Here is a 17,617-nt window from a genome sequence, read left to right as displayed (position 1 = left end):
CCATCTTCTCTGAATCAGACTCTTGGGCTTAGGGCTACAAAATCTGTATGTGGATTCAGATACAGCCAATGTTTAGGGGCTCTGGGGCCTCCTTCTTGGAACTCTGGTGATGCTCACCCTGTATTTGGGTCTTTGGGCTGAGCTAGGAGTCCCAGAGGGACTTAGCAGGCTGGGTGCAGTGAACACTGCATCATCTCCTTCCTCCAAGTGCTCTCTCGCTTGCAGAGAGGACAGAGCCTCAGGCAGCCCTCAAAGATAGCATCACTGTAACTCAGCCAACCTGTGGGCCCAGGGCTCTGCCCACAGCTCAGATGCACCATGTGGGTCCCCTAGACCTGGGCTGCGACCAGGGCTTTTCAGTGGAGATGGAGGAATCACCCCCCTGGTCTCTGAGGAAGAAGGATGGAGCATCTGTACCTCCCTCTGAGAGGAGAGTTTTAATGTGGTACCCGTTAGTGGAGGCTCTGGATCTTCCTGAGTTCAAATCCCAACTCTGGCACTTACTGGTTTTGTGAGGATTTACTATTTAGAAGGCAAGTTTCTTGGTCACCTGGCCTCAACTTTCTTGCTTGTAAAATGAGAAAGTGATGTCCATTACCCACCACGTTGTGGTGCAGATGGAGGGGAGGCCATAGAATGCAGCTGGACACATAGCAAGGGCTCCCCAGATGGGAGGCAGCCCTTTTGACTCAGGCAGGCGGGTCGGCCACCTCTCTGCCCTTGTGGCGGCTGCTCTGTGACAGATCCGCCAAGCTCTGCCATCTGGTCCTCAAGAGTCAGAGCAAAGAACAGCCACCAGCACTGTACATGAGGTCCGGCATTTTATAGATGAGCCCGAGTACCGCTCAGACCCAAGTGAGTCTTGGTTCTGCCACCCTTTTCGTAGAGATAAGGAAACCGAGCACGGAGAGGTTCAGTAGTTTAAAGATAGTCACACCTAGAGAAGGATCAGAGCCTCAGGCTGCAGAAGACTCAGCACTGTCTTCTCCACCAAGACGCTTCCTGAAGAGAAGCAGTAACAGCTTCAAGAATGACCCTTCTCCAGGATAGCTACATTTTAATAGGAACCAGTAACACCATAAGGAATGGGTCCCCTTCCTTGGGACGTCTCATGCCTCAGCTTAGCAGTTGTTTCCTTCTGCATATGTCACAGCCGTTGTGGGTCTCCGGGCACTGGGTTTATTTAGCTAGGTGTGCAGGAAACAGTTGAACCTGGCTGGAGGCCGAAACCTCTGAGGATGCAAAAAGAGATATGGGAAGACCATCTAGGGTAGTACAGGGGAAGGGGAGGGTGTGGGGGTTGATCCTCCCCAAACCTGGTATTTGCCCTCCCCTACTTCACTGTTAAATTCTTTTTTTTGTCCATGTGGGCTGTGCCAGCTGTGTAGAAGAATGGCTAAAAGATGGGACTGGTCTAGAGGGAAATAAGCTGTCAGTTCCAGCAAGAAATCTAGGCCCCGCCCCTTCCTGTGCTCTCCCTGTGGAATAAAAGCCTCCAGGATTAATGGGGGTGCTGACTGGGGGCTTCCAGAGCGTTCAGGTCCTCATGGCCCCATCGCTGGCCCAGCCTCCCCCAGCCACCACAGAGGGGGTTGGAACAGCTGCCGTCTGAGGCTGGTGGAGGGCTCAGGCCTGGGCCGGTAGGAGCCTCCGGGGGCATTGCGGACCCCCCCTGTGCAGGGGAGGCCCATTCACACGTGTGAGCTTGGGAATGGCTATGCTTGAGATTATCCGAGGGCAGGGAGATGTGGAGGGAGCTGGCCAGGGGCTCTCTCCAGACTACACCTGATTTCTGAATCGGTCAACATGAACCTGATCTGACAGGCAGTAAAGCATGTTCTCAGCAGCTAAGCTCTCTGCTAGTAGTTTGCCAACTCCTAGGGTCTTAGAAGCCATTGTTCAAAGTCAAATCCTCCACAGAATGCCAATAATAAAACAGATGCAGGTAGTTGTTTATTAATGTACATATATCATTTAAATTCAAAATTTTGGCATCTATTTATAATGAAAATGGTCAGTAAATGCACTGACAGCTTGGGGTCTAGAGCAGGAATTGACAAACTCCTGCCCGTGGCCTTAATCCTAGCTGTTGCCTGAGTTTTGTAAATAAAATTGTATTGGGACACAGTCATGCCATTTATTTCCACATTGTTTATGGCTGCTCTTTTGCTCTAATAGCAGAGCTAAGTAATTGCGACAGACTCCCTCTCTCACAAAGTCAAAGATATTTACTATTTGGTACTCTATAGAATTTTTCTGGCCTCTATTCTAGATAATCATTCAATCCCTTTCCAACTGTAACATCTAACATTGCTTTTTTACTTTTGTTTTGTTTGGCTTGGTTGCGCAGCATAAAGAAAATTCTCGATCCTATCTATATGGTGATATGAAGGGTTCCAGACTTCTAACAGCTTAGCTTAAGCTCGAGATGATCGTCAGTTCCATGCCATATGGACATTGGGGAAGGAGCAAGAGGGAATTCTGGTTTGCATCACTGACCATATCAAGCAAACTGCTTGAATCCTTCCTTATTACAACACTCAGACAGGAAGCCCACAATCAGTGATGACGTTTCTGTGATCATCCACATACCGTAATCTCATATCATGGAAAGTTTTAGAGTGTACTTGTTTGTGTGGTTTTATGTAAGCGTGTTTAGTCCCGAATTTAAGAAACAGCCACATAAAGATGCCCAGAAAAGAGCTCCAGTCTTTAGTTGAAGACATGTTTTAACACCGAAGTTCAAGACCTACCCAGGCTTTTGTCTGAGTTCTGCACAAACCAAGTTCAGCCGGCCACCCCTGTTTGTACTTGGTGTGTTCCTGCGATAGGCTATAGAACACATCTGACTGTGCCGGTCCATTTTTCATGACAGTTTTAGGTAGGAAGAGTCATGCTATAGTTCTGGAATAAAATTCTCGAGTGACATTTGAAGAACTTCTGAAACAGCTCGTGGAACACAATTTGAAAGGCACCCCTTCTTCAAATACTGGTGGTTCTTATTTCTGTGCTCTCAGAGCCAAGGGTGCTGGGGCTGAGAGGCAGAGGAGGAAGGCATGGAAGGTGGGGGTGGGGTCATGCTGTGGATGGCGGGAGAGGGTCATGGGGCAGGTGAGGGGCACAGCTCAGTGCTGGAAGAAGTTCCTGGGAAACAGTGAAGCCTCCTGGGCTCCTGCTGAAACGGGGGTGTCTCCTAATGATTGTTGATGACCTAAACACAAGCCCAAGGCTGCCCTCATGACTTCCAGCCTTTGGCTTGGGAGAAGAGGTCTGGAGGAAGGTGGGGAGAGTAGATTATGTGCAGAGAAAGCCAAGGCATAAGGCTAGGGGATATGGAGGGAGGACACGAATGGCTTCTAAGGAGCAGGCAGAGACCCCTGCAGCCACCTGATCCAGGTGTGGGCCGGGGGAGAGGGAGTGGGACAGCAGAGCGGGCAGCAATGCCAAGCACGTTTGTGTGGGAGGAGGGTCTTGTGCATGACCTGGATGGGGACCAGTGTCCCAGGGAGGTGGCGGCTCCAGTTGGGCTGTAGCTTTGGGCATTCTAGGCAAAGCCGGCAGAGTTAGGAATATAACCCAGGAGTCCCTGCTCCCAGGCCGCCTGCCTTCCCTGGTGGGTGCCGGGAAGGGAGGGGCCGGCCTGGTGTCTTTGGGAGACTGTGGGCTAGAGAAGGCCTTTCAGGGATAAAAAACCACCAGTTCTTTCTGAGGTTTTGCTGCTCACCCCATCGAAAAAGAACATTTTTAGATTTTAAAAGGATGACCTCATTTTTTTTCTTATTTACATAGCCCTGTTTGTTTATATAGTCCTTTAAAAATAGCGAACGTGTGCTAAGCTTAGGGCTCTCTCCCACCGCCAGTGGCAGAGCCACCGTGTGGGGAGAAACACCTTTTTATCTGAGAGAGGGGCAGCCTTGTTTCCGAGGACAGATGGGAGCAAAATGGGACAGGTAGGAAGTTTCGTGGTTTTTCGTGTCGCTTTTCCAAAATAGCCACACTCCTGCCTCCCACTTCCTGCCTGACTCGACTCAGGGAAGATTTTCTCCCATAGACAGCTTGTGTTCTGTGAATTCTCAGGGAAACTCGAAGGGATCTGTCAGCCAGCAAAACATGCTTGACCCTGAAGACCTTGAGCTTGGAACTGACAGCCCCCTTGAGCTTGGCACTGGGTTTGCTTTCTGGCTCTGCTGCCTACCAGCTGTGTGACCTTGGGCAAGTTGTTCCACTTCTCTGTGCCTTATCTGTGAGACGAGAACAGCGCTACCGGCAGTTGCTATGCAGGGAGGACGAGGGAATATGTATAAAGGGCTTAGCCCAGTGCAGATACATGCGACTCTTAATCAATCTCTTGATAAACAACAGCAGTGGTGTCATAGCTGCCTCCCACCTGGAGAGTTACACTAACCTCTCAACGGCCTTCCTTTCCTGCCAGCTTGTCTACTCTAGCCCATCCTTACGCTGTCCCAGAGGCATAGGAAGATAAAAATCTGACCATGCTTAAAATCCAGCGGTCCCTTCCCTCACGCGTGGCAGGGAGCAGCAACACTTTTTTTCGAAATGGCCAGATAGTAACTATTTTAAGCTCTGCGAACCGGGCAATCTCTCTTGCACCTGCTTCTCTCTACTGCGCTGCGCTGCGTGCAAGCAGCCATGGGCAGTGTGTAGAGGGATGGGCGTGGCCGTGAAACTTGATGTTCAGGAACTAGCAGCAGGCTGGATCCGCCTACCCCTGACCTACAGGATGAGCCAGGCTCCGCTCCTCTCCTCGGGGCTCTGGGGCTCCCAACCCATTCCCGTCTCCATCTCTCTCCCTCCTCCTCCTCCCCCATGGCAGTGCAGAAGGGACTTCTCACACTTTAATCCTTTACCCCGAGTTCCTTCCTTCTGGATTCTCTTTCTCTTCCCCCTCGTCACCTCCCCTGTGACATTAGGAACCTTTGCTCAGGGACCCTGTGGGACCCTGTGGGACCCGCTCTGTATTTCTACTCCAGGCAAGTATGCAAGTACCCTCTATCTTTGCTTTACAGGGGGCACCCCTCGTGCAGGAATTTCACCCCTCCTCCTTTGTGTGCCCCTGGGGTGTGTTTACGTGTTCAGAGATGCTCGGTAAGCATTGCTGTTGAACTCAAAGATCTGTAAGATGAACAGCTGCCCTCAGGGAGCCTACAATCTGGACAGAAAGCTCAGATGGGAGCTGCTGAGAAGCCCATCAGCAACCTAGGAGGGAAGTGGCAGGGAATGTGCCCGCTGGGGTACCCACAATAAGGTGTTTCTGACCTTTATGGAGGAAGAAGAAGTCATTTTAAGTTGGGCCTCGCAGGGTGGGAAAGGGACTTTCAGAGAGAGAGCTCAGGAAGTCTTTCCATGCTGGGGAAGTGGCAAGAGAAGAGTTTTGGGTTCAGGCTGGTGAGCGGATGACTTGGCCCGGTGACCACAGAGGGCCTTCCTGCGAGAGACTGGGACCAGTGCCTGGAAAGCAGGGTGGGGTCTGCTCCGGGACTGGGGAGATGGAGGGGGAATTTGAACTTTATCTCATGAGCCAGAATTTCTCCAAGTGCGGTTCACAAACCATCCCCCTACAATGGTATCACCAGGGGTGTTTCTCTAAAATGCAGATTCTATGGTCCAATCTCAGGAAGCTGGGAGGTTGAAGGGGGTCAAAGCCACGGTCTGTAGGAGGAGCAAAGCTGCAGTATGCTTGAAGACAATGATCAGAAGCATTCTTTAGATGGACATCCCCTGTGGGTGTCCCTGCCAGGCCAGGAAGAGGAGAAGCAGGAAAGAATCATCTTTCCCAAGAGTAGAGAAGGACACTAAGGCTCAGCCATGGCAAGTGACTTCCCCAAAATCACTCTGTGACTTACTTGCAGACATGGGACTGGCCAACTCGGACTAGGCTTCCTCTTACGATTTCAGGGCCTGGGGTGGTCCAAGAGGGTCCACAGTGGGAGGAAGGACAGGTATGGTGAATGTCCCCAGACCCCAGCACAGCCTTCAGGGCGCTTGGTTAGTGAGTGTTGAACCAGGGAGGGAATGAGTGGGTCAGATGGATGAATCTGCGGTGGGGGGCAGGAGAGTGGGGTTGTGGGGTGCTTCTGAGCCTGCAAACCTGGAAGTGGAAGAGAATGGCTCTCCCAGAGGGAGAGGTCAGCGAGTTGTCCAAGCCGAACTATTGCCACTTGAGACACAGGCCTGAGGCACTCCAAGGCAGGCCAGGTGATGTGTGCAGCTGGGGAAGCTGCTAATCAGCCAGGATGAAAAATGCAAGAGAGACACACAGGGATTAAGGACCAGAGCCAGAGGGAGGCACTCTTCCAGTGAGAGAGCCCGACAGGTGTGCAGAGAGCAGAGACAGGATGGGCGGGGGGGGGGGGGGGCGCTGAGCAGAGAGGTGTCCCCAGCCAGTCCCCTGGGAACATGGTCTGGGCCCCTCTTTAGAATAAAACCAACTAACCTCAAAGAAATGGTGCCGTGGGTAAATAAAAATGTCAATCAAAATAAAACCGAAATCACGAGTTTCTGTTTGCCAGAGATTTGTGCTTCCGACCAGCATAGCTGCAGGTGTGGGAGAGCAAGTAGGAACTGGAACCGCCTGTCCCACCTGTCAGGACAAGCCATTCTGTCTCTGCTGGGGTTCTGGCTGGCAGGCTTCCTTGGGATCGTTCTGAGGCTCCAAGCCTTCGTCTCCTCTCCTGGGTCTGTCTTAGCTCCTCCCCCTTCCTTTTGGTCTTTCTCTTTATCCACTCAGTGGCTCTTCCCCGCCACCCCTCCCGGGGAATAGAACTCTGTGCAGAGGGGCTCAGCAGAGGCCCCCAGACCCAGTGGGGACTAGGAGTCTCCCACTTGAGGGCTTTTAAAGTGACAGAGAGGTTTTGGGGCTTGGAGATTCAGGGTACCTGAGAGTGGGGTGGGGCGGCCATGCCTCAGGGGCATCTCTCTGTGGGTGCCTCTGGGAATCGGCTGGACAGGGCTGAGGAGGCACTGATGCCCGGGTCTGGCGTCCCCCCATCAGGTCTTAAACATAGAGCTTCTCAGCTAGCCTCCCTGGAGCCTTCAGAGCCTCTCCTTTCATTAATTTGCCTGTGCCACCAAGCTCGTCTCCTCCCCCAACTCTGAACTCACATGGGCTCTGGTGCGGTGACATGAGGACCGCCATCACCGTCACCCATCTTCAGAGATGGAGCCTCCTTAAAATCAGCCAAGCCTAAACAGAAGTTGCCACATACCGTTCTAGGCACCAAGATGCAGATTCCTACCTCTTGGAGTTCCACAGTAGTCGGGGAAATAGATGGCCATTTTGCCCCTTATCACATACTGTATATTTCATATTATCTGTAAAATAAATAGACAGTGTTATCTTATACTTATGTAAAGTACCTAATGTGTGGCAAGGCGAGCCAGGAAAGAAAAGGAACCAGGTGGTCATAGTTGGCCTCGGAGGGTGGCATTGGAGCAAAGACCTCAGGGGTAAGGGAGTGAGTGCTGTGCTCTTTGGGGAAGAGTGTAGAGACCATGGTGAGATCATGTTGGGGGGGACCCCCAGGGGGCCAGTGGAGCTGGAGGGGTGGGGGAGGAGGCCTAGGAGGAGAGGAGGCTGGAACTGGGATGGAAGGGGTTGGGGCAGGTAATTAAGAAGCCCTTGGACGTCTGTTGAATGTTCTAAAAGGCCCACCCTGGCTGTGTGTAGAAGCTGTGCTGCAGGAGACGGGGTAGGACCGGAGGCAGACCAACTGGGAGGCTGATGTCGTCACCAGGAGGTGACTGTGTCACCGACCAGGCTGGCGGCTGTGGAGGCGGTGGGAAGTGGTCGGATTCTGGGAAGTGTCTGGGATGTGAGGTGTGAGAGAGTCCAGGGGACAAGAGCCTTGATGATGGTCACACGGACTCAGGCTAGTTAACCACCACCCACCCCCCCAGCCTCAGTTTGCTCGTCTAGAAAATGGAGCAGTTGTAGAGATAACATCCAAGATATCTTTAGTTTGGGAAACTCCCTCCTTGAGCTCCAGGATTGAGGGCTGGGGTGCTTGGGGTGCAAGTTTTTGAACTTGGGGTAGCACTTGTGCTTAACTAAGAGGGGTGCTTGACCAGCACCACTGACAGAGGCAGGGGAGGGGCAAGAAAAGCACACCAGGTCTGAGAATCTGAGACTGGCAGGAGCACTGACTCCTGGGAAGAAGGGCTGAGAGGCCCACGCACGATGCCTAAGCCCTGGTGGGCAGTCACCGTGGCTGTGGCCCAGGGCCTTGGTAGAAAGGTGCTGGATGGACTCACTACACCCTTTGGAATAAACCAGCCATTTCAGGGCCTGAGCTTTTTTTTTTTTTTTTTCCTTCTTTTTTTTTTTGCCAAGATGGAGGCCCTGAATTTTGAGCGTTTTTAAATGGACACGCTCCGGCAGGAAGGAGCAAGCCTTGGTTCCCGTCTGGGGAGAGTTAACCTTCTGGCCCAGCATTGCATAACCACAGAGTCTGCTGAGTGCAAGGGGACTCTTCTGTGTGGCAGCCAGAGTGGCAAGCCTGGTGGCTCCGGGCTCTGGCACTGTCCCGAAGCGGAACAAACAGCCCTCCCTTCCTAGATAATGGCCCTCATTGAGCATTGTGTCCATGGCCAGCGCCCAGCACAGGGCCGCTCAGCCTGGGTAAGTTTCCTCTCTTGGCTCCTTAGCAAAATATTTACACTGTGCCTTTCTAGTAAAACGGTTCCTAGGGACCAACAGGCAAAGGGAGCTAGAGCCAAGCACCCCCCAGTGACCCGGCTCCCGGCTCCCGCACCCCACGCATGAACCTGGGCTGGTCATTGCCCTCCATAGCTCGTTTGTAAAATAAGACATTGAGCTTGAAGACACTTGTAGGTCTGTCCAGCTCCAAAGTCATTGGCATTTTCCCTAATTGAAGAATGAGCTCCATTTTCTTATGTGGGAGTAGAATTTGGTTGGTGGGTCTTTTTCTCAGGAAGGCCTATGAGTGGTTTGGGGGGAGCTGAAGAGGAGGACTGAGCACACTACCTGCTTGGATCCCTCCTACTGTGCCATTGACATCAGAAAAGATTCTGTCCCTCTCTCTTGTGTCTTTCACTGGGGAGGAGCTCACCCCAGAGGGATCAGCCCCAGGGCACATGTAACCCCATTATCAGAGGAACATTTGAGGAAACTAGAGAAGAGAAGATTGTCCTCAGTCATCCAAGGGATTGTCCTGGAGAGGGGAGGGGGGTGGTCAGAGGTGGTGTGTCTTCAGGACAGAATTAAAACTAGTGAGTAAAAATCACATGGCTTATTTCTTAGGAAGATGTTGCAAACAATAGATCCCCTAGATGTTCCCATGCAAAACACACATACCCTTTGACCCATGGTCCTGTTTCTGGGAACCTGGCCTACAGAACAATAGCACCAGTCTTTAAAGATATGTGTACGGAGGATGTTTATTACGAAATTCCAGTGGCAAAGAAAAATTAGAAAAACACAGGGTCTAGAGACAGATTGCCAGGGTTCAAATCTGGATCCCACTACTTACAAACCGGCATGAGATCTCTGTGACCATCAGTCTCCTTTTTGGTAAAATAGGGATTATAATGGTGCTTGCCCTATAGGCTTGATGCATGTGAGGTGCTTATAACTGTGCGTGGTATATACTAACTGCTCAAAAATGTTGGCCTTTGACCTAGAAAGATCATCCATGAGAAAAGCTAGATGCAGAGAAATGTGTACCATGACCAGGTTTGAGATGTACCCTTTGCCTTGGTTGACCTCAGTCATGCTCAGATTCACCCCCAAGTGCCCCAGGCTTTGGAAGTGGAGGGAGAGATGACAAACCAAGGAGATCCCCAGGTGGGGTGTCATTTCTTCTTCTTCAGTTCAAGTCGTACTTGTTAAAATGGTATTAGCACAATGAGTGCGGGGTGTTATAACACAAACAATGAATCTGGAACACAACATCAAAACCTAATGAAGTACTTTATGGTGACTAACACAATTTTTAAAAAGATATATTCCTATATTTAACAAATATATTTAAATTTTAAAAATTTCAACCAAATAGTGACAATAAAATATGAAATAATACAACCAACAGCAGAAAATCTAGCAGCCCACTTGAAAAAGACAACAGCAAATACAGATGGAAGCCACTGCACCATCCCAGGGCCCTCCCTCCCTCCAAGAAGTAGTCATCACCCTGAACCTGGCAGTAACAGCTCCCTCGTGTTTTCTGAGCACCTGCTATGTGCCAGGCAGAGGGCCACATGTGGGAGTTACCCTACATGATTCCTGCCCTCATGGGGCTTGCTGTGGAGTTGGCTGAGACCCCATCTGTCCAACAGCCAGCCTCCTTCAGTGAGTTCCAGTCTTCAGTTATATAAATGTTCACCGATCCATGTGGAGCAGTGGCAACGGTGAGACTAGGAGGCTTCTGACATGGACATTGTCACTGGCCTTATGATTTGGGACAAGTCCCTTCTGCTCCCTGAGCCACGGCATCTTTGTCTATCACATGTAGGCTGTAGGCTTTAATTTGGGTGCCATTCAAGGGCCTTCCCTTGGTGGAGTGTGATGAGAGACCCCAACCCAGGGCTGGCGCATGGACCATCCCCATCACTCTGGCAGGTGGAGGGTGGGAGGGGGAGCTTTGCTGTCCATAAAGTGTGCCCCAATGCATCGAGAGTTAGGGGTGGGGGCTTATTTCGCAAGTGCAGGACACAAACTACTAGTAGGACATGAGGTGATTTTAGGGGAACATGGGTAAAATTCCCTACGTTAATAGTCATTTATTTAATTCAATAAAATCCTAGAGTTATACCTCTGATCCCTATTGCTCAGTGGAGCCTATATTTTAACAAATTAAATTCATCAGTGTAAATGAAAATATCACATAAATAATCAAACAGATGGTATGTGTTTCAGGCAAAACTTGAAATGCTGGTCACCAAATAACATGGTGTTTCCCAAACAAATCTAATGATGGAAAGGGTGGGGCCCCCTGGCATCTTAGATGCCAGCGGGCCCAGCCCAGTCCTGGCCCATGGGAGCCCAAGCCGTAGTAGAGGAATGACTCCATGGAGGGCTCCCTGTTGAAAACAGCATGAGACAAATTCCCTTCCGATCTTAACGCCAAGAAGAGCTATGCTTTTTCAGAGCCCCTGGTGTGTTTATCATCAGGACATGGAGAATATGCAGCTGTGTTGTTCTTTCCTCTTACTTCCAGGAAGCTATACCCCAAACCTGGGGCCCAGACACAGCCACTGTGTGGGACCTTTTCTACTTATCGCTCGTCTAGACCTTGTGTCTTCCCTTTCCCCTGGGTTGATATATGATTTTTTTTTAAGATTTTATTTATTTATTTGACAGAGAGAGATCACAAGTAGACAAAGAGACAGGCAGAGAGAAAGAGAGAGGGAAGCAGACTCCCTGCTGAGCATAGAGCCCAATGCGGGACTCGATCCCAGGACTCTGAGATCATGACCTGAGCCGAAGGCAGCGGCTTAACCCACTGAGCCACCCAGGCGCCCTGATATATGATTTTTAATTTGTGCTCCTATTTTGTTTTTTTAAACCTCATCAGATGCTCTGCAGAATAAAGCAAGTTAAAACTGTAAACAAACACACAGAAAGGGAATTAACTATTAGCTAATTAATCAATTCATGGACGAACTACTTAAGACCAAAGCATTCTTGGCTCCACTCTACCTGCTGGGATTTCCTGCCAGGAGTTGTCCTCCTGGCTAAAAGGATGCCTGGGTTACAGAGTGTGATAATACAGTTAGGAGGACCGCTGTCCATTCCGCACCCCAAAATTGGAACCAGAAGTTTGAGGGCCCACACCTCCTGTTGAGCTTAGAGGCCATCTTAGAAATGGGGCTCTCCCTTCAAACTTGGAACAGCAGGCCCAGGACTGGTGGCTTGACACAGTTCTTTCCCCACTGGAGAATGAGGTTTGCAGGAAGCTGTTCCCTTGGGCCCTCCAGGAGTCCTACCTCAACTCCTGCAAGGAACATTCTGAGTATGGTCCCCATACCCAACTGGTTCCTAACCACTTGTTCTTTGCCTGCCCCAGACTTCCCCTGCTGTGACTACCATCTGATTCCCACACCTCCTGGTCCCATTCATCTGTTGCCAGGCCCCATGCTGTCCTGATGGCTCATGCCCGCTGGCTTCTACCTGCATGTCCCCCAGGCATTATGGCCTTAGAACCCCCCAGGGCCCAGGAGGCTATGAGAAACACCATGAAATACTGATATTTTTAAAGCAAATTACTAAAAACTTTATGCTAAGTGAAAGAAGTCAGACACAAAAGACCAAAGATTGTATGATTCCATTTATATAAAATGTCCAGAATAGGCAAATTCATAGAGATAGAAAGATAAATTAATGGTTGCCAGAGACTGTGTAGTGGTGGGGAGGAGGTGGGGGGAGGGAATGTGAAGTGACTGACTGCTAGTGGGTATGGGGTTTCTTTTTGGAGTGATGAAAATGTTCTGGAATTAGATAGTGATGATGGTTGCACAATCTTCTGAATACACTAAAAACCACTTTATTGTACATTTAAAAGGGTGACATTTATGGTGTGTGAATTCTATTAGACACTGTCTAATAGAGCAGGTTGCAGAAGCTATGTTTACGAGAGCGACACTCAACTTTTAGAAAATCTGATTCATTAACAAATTGATGAAAATACCCCCCTTCCCCAAAAAGGAATTAAGATAACTTGTGTAAACTGCTCCTTAATCAAGGTTTCCCACAATTATAACTTCACTCACTTGTTCATTCATTCATTTGTTCATTCACAAACACCCACGAGTTCCCATGGGGCGGGCATGGCGAACATACAAGTGATGAAAACAGAGCCTGTGCTTCCAAAATCTGTAGCTAAAGACATGACATGTGAAACCATTATCTTGGTGAGGGGACACAGTATAAACTGGCTCAAGCCCAGCCCCACGCCAGGTGGTAAGCAATCGAGAATGGGCCACGGTTGTTACCACAGGAGAGAGGGGTTGTGTATACCCTGAGCGGGGAAGAGCAGAGGTGTGATCCTGTTTGGGAAAGAGATATCACTCATCTGGGCCAAACTTATTGGGAAATCCGTTTGAAGAGGATTGCCCTATGTCAGAGGGGCTGGGAGTTCTTGGAAGGGAGCACACTGTCCCTGCAGGTGAGTGAGCAGGGCTGGGGCTCAGGGAACATGATTCAGCACCCAGCACTCCTGGCTGCCTTCCACCTCTCCCTTCCCAGGCCACCCCGGCATCCCCTTCTAGATACCCCAGAACCTCCAGGCTTCATGAACCCTGCCAGATGGGTGCTGGCCAGCAACTGGCAGAGGCTGCCCCATTTCTGCAGGATAAACAAGAAACACTATTGGGTCTTCTGAGGTTCTGGGCCAAGGAAAAGACACCAGGGTTCCCTGGTCTCTGCCCATCTTCTCAGATGCAAAGGTGAAGGGCAGGGACAGGGGCTGGCATCGTCAGGTTCTGGAGAGAGGTACCTAGGTGGGTGATTCTAGGCCCTGGTGAATTCATTTTTCACGTCCCTAGACCCCACCTGGTTCTGGAGCTCAGTAATGTCAGCCCCACCCCCCTCCTTGTAATTATCCAGAACTGATTCTCAGTTTGTCCTCTTGTCACAAGATGTGATTCCTCTTTCTCACAGTGCCAGTCCCTTTGTCAGTCTATAGCTTATCTTTTCTTATGGCTCTTTTCCCTTTTCCTGAATTAAAGGCACTTGGTCCTAGTTCGTTCTGCAAGGAGGAACCTGTGTGTTATAACCCTTTCTATTTAACACTGGTCTGTTCGCTCCCTTATTTGTTCACAGTGCCTTGGGCAACCAGAGACCTGTGCTTGGAGCTCTGGGAGGGTCCACCTCCTGCCCTGTGCCCCCAAGTCATGCCTTCTGCCAGGGTAGAATTTTTAAAAATCACCTGTTCTGCTTTTGGTTTGGATGAGGAAAAGGATGTGTGAATTGCAATCAGCTTTTTTTTTTTTTTTTTTAAATTCAGCCTCAGAAAAATTAGACTGGGCAACATCTTCTTGCTTGATGAAGACTAGAGAGATTTGGGGAACAGGCAACAAGTCAGAAAACGTAGAGATCTTCTCTCTTGGAGGTCACAAACAGCGCATTCCCCAAGTGTTTCTGGCGCTTAGGTGTCATCAAGAAAGGAAGACCCAAAGTGAGAATTCCTGAAAAGAAACTGTGGTCAGGATTCAGGAGATACTGGATTCGACCAGGCACCTGGGCTGGGACTGGTTATAGGCTGACCCTTGGGGTCTTCTCCTAGATTGATCAGCCCTTTGTTGACCTATATTTCTGATGGGTTCTATGAGCCTGGTTTTCAGGAGCTAGTTACCTTGTCCTCTGGTCCGTCTTACAAGGTCCCTTTCAAGAGTTTGACCTGATCCCCTCTACCCAGTGGGATTCCCCTAGGCCACCTGCTTTAGTCCTCTCTCATTCTCAGTCGTTCACCTACCTGTGGACAAGCTTTAGTTATTAAACACCATTTATTAGTGTGTCTGCCACTTTGCTGGGTGCTCAGGTGAATGAGAGAGGTGAATGAGAGAGGCTCTTTGGTCTAAAAGAAGCCTGTGTCTTTGGAGGAGAAAAGTCTAGAAACAAGCTACAATACAGTATGAGATGCACAGGGTATTTGACTGAATGTTAAAGGGACACCAAAAAGCTTGATGTCTGGGGTGGTGTGCAGTCGGGGCTCTCCAGAGAAGCAAAACCAACAGGATGTCAGTACATATATTTAGAGAGACAGAAAGAGATTTATTTTAAGGAATTGGCTCACTCAATTATGGAAGCTTGGGAAATCCAAAATCTGCAGGGTGGGCTAGCAGGTTGCAGACCCAGGGGAGTCACAGTTCTAGTCCAAAGGCTGTCCATCTGCTGGCAGAATTCCTTCCTGCTCAGTCTCTTTCCAGAAACTGAAAGAGGACAGAAGCAGCATGTCATGTGACCATACAGTGGCTTGCAGACCTCTTGGGCAGTCCAGCCACTGACTATTGCCTGAACCACAGGCTGCCCAGGCAAGCAGGACGAGCTGTTCCTGCCCTTCATGGAACTGTATGGGCTTGCTGCCTCAGTGTTGGGACCATCAAGGGCACTCTCCATGGAGGTGGACTCCATGGGGTTCTAAGCTAATGGCCCTCAGCTGAAAGGACTCGTCTTCCTTCTGATGCATCAGGATCCTGGAAAGAGCATCTGCCTCTCTGCCAGTGAACCACAATGCATGATTTCCTAATCACTGGCACACAAGTGTCCAGCTCCATATCCTAGAATTGTCAAAAGATAAAACCTTTTTTGAAAAGATGACATCGTAATATTAGAAAACAAGACAGAATGCCACCTATGGACCAAAATGTTGATAGGTCTTAGGAAGATAGGAAACCCATAAGATTGCATAGGCAGGGAAATCAGAGCAGAAAATACTACAGACAGGACCCCAGAGGCCTCAGAGATTTTTTACTCCAGAAAACCCAAGCACTGTTCAAGCCAAAAGCCAACCAAACAAAGAATAGGAATGGCTGCCTTGGTTGCAGTGTTCCTTAAAGAAGAGTAGGTACAACCGAACCCCTCTCACATTCTACATATGGAGACCATTGCCAGGCCAAGCCTAAGAAATATTCCCTAAGGAAAGTGATGGGCTCAAGGTCTGAGAACCAGCTGAGAGAATCCAGACTCCCTGTTAAACCAGTGTGAAGGGCAGGGATCATGCAGGGCACTTGGGCAGCCTGCCTCCAGTGATGTCTACCACCATGCCCACTGCAGAGGAAAGCCCTTCTTTCAGTGACTGCTGGAGTTCCCTGGCTGGCTTCCTCCTCACAGTCCTTCCAGGAAGACTTGCCATCATAATCCTCCACCCTCTTACATAGAACCCTTTCCCCCAGTAGGATGGGTTCATGATTTCACCTTCACATTTAAGGACAAACCTGTCAGAAAAAGAGACCAGAAACTTCACAGGAAGCCCTATCCAGTTAATTATTTCATCAATATCCTCTTCCTCTTCTTCTGTAGTGATAGGCATTTGATCAGGGCACATGGCCATCCAGCTAGAGACTATGTTGCCAAGGCTCTCTAGCAGTGAGGTGCGGCCCTATAGCTAGTGTGACCTGAAATAACATGTATGATTTCCAGTCTTGCCATCCCTTTTCCCTTTCCTGCTGACCAGAGTGTGGACACAATGCTGGAAGATGGAAGCCAAATGTTGTGGATGGCAGAAGAGTGAGATGGAAGATACCCACACTGTTAAGTCACCATACCAGCCCATGGCCACTTACACTCAGACTTACATAGGACAGAAGCAAATCCCTTTCTTGTCTAAGCCCCTCTTACAGTTGTGTCCTTATCGTAGGAGCTGGAACCTGTATCCTAGTACATATACTAATTCACAATGTAGTCTTACATTCACAACTAGGATCAGTGAACATTAGAAGAAAACCAATAGCAGAAAGAGAAGGCCTAAAATGGGGGAAAAAGAAAAAAGAAGAGCTCACTCCAAAGGAAATGGATAGTTCAATTATAAAAGAACTCTAAAGACAATAATCATTAGTATCCTTGGCAATAATTGAGATTATTTCATTTACTAGAAAGGATTCAGTTGCTATAAAGATGGAGTAATCAGAGTAAAGGAAATAATTACTGAAAACTTAAAATATAACTCCTGAAAAAAATTCAGTGGGTGAAATGAATGATGTAATTGGTATGGATGAAGACCAAGTTGGTGATCTAGAAGTTAGAACTGATATCCAAGAAGGTAGAGCAAAACGAGGAGAAAAATTTCAGATCCATAGAGGTCAGATCTGGGAGGTTCAGAATCCACCAAGTAGAAGATATAGAAGCAGAGACCACAGACAATGGCAGAGGGAGGGTTAGAATAGTCAAAGAAGTAACAAGAGAAATTTCCTTAGTTGAAGAAACAGAGATTTTAAAATTCAAACAGCATACTGAATTCATGATAGGAATTAGTGAAAAAGAACATTTAGACCCATCTTGCTGAAATGTCAGAATATCAACGGTAAAAAACAAAAAGCTTCCAGAAAGAATAAAATCTTACATCAGCATTTCTCATCAGTAAAACAAAATGCCTAAGGACAGTGGAGCAGTGCTCTCAAAACTGTGGAGGACGTTGATTTTGAATTAAAATTCTATCCTTTCAAACTTTGAAATCAAAATAAAGATTTTTTTATGTGTAAGAGCTCAGAGAGTTTATTACTCAATCATCTACATTTCACTAGGGAAAAAACCCAGCAACAATAATGAAAACCTCCCAGGATTATTTCTCTCAATCAGAATTGGAATCCCAAAAGGTGATGACATGGGATTTAAGAAGTGAAGGAAGCCATAAATTCTTTAGAGGTAGATGCGTTGGATCTTTACTTATGGTAGACTTCTCTTGTGATGAGGTTTCCCTTATGTGGAATTAGGTTTTTTTTTTTTTTTCTCAAGTCCTTTCATACTAAGTGGTCCCCCAGGGAGTGAGATCTTTACAATCATATTGTTGATTAACTTCAATTTTTTAGAACTGGCCTAAGTCTATAGACTAGACTTAATTATAATATAGAAGAAATTTAAGTGTTACACAACTTGGAAATGTAAGAGCATATAACTACCAAAAATTCAAAGATGGTTGGAGAA

General features: G+C 48.6%; 1 protein-coding gene across 5 annotated transcripts in view; it reads left to right on the top strand.

Moving 5' to 3' along the window:
• HIVEP3 (HIVEP zinc finger 3) overlaps positions 1-17,617 on the top strand; it is a 453,641-nt gene that overhangs the window by 363,920 nt on the left and 72,104 nt on the right. The gene's annotated exons all lie outside the window — the stretch shown is intronic.

Source organism: Mustela putorius, unplaced genomic scaffold, assembly GCF_011764305.1.
Source record: "Mustela putorius furo isolate JIRA1106 unplaced genomic scaffold, ASM1176430v1.1 tig00003853_pilon_pilon_pilon, whole genome shotgun sequence".
Classification (NCBI taxonomy): domain Eukaryota; kingdom Metazoa; phylum Chordata; class Mammalia; order Carnivora; family Mustelidae; genus Mustela; species Mustela putorius.
This window is presented reverse-complemented; position numbering and strand designations above follow the sequence as displayed.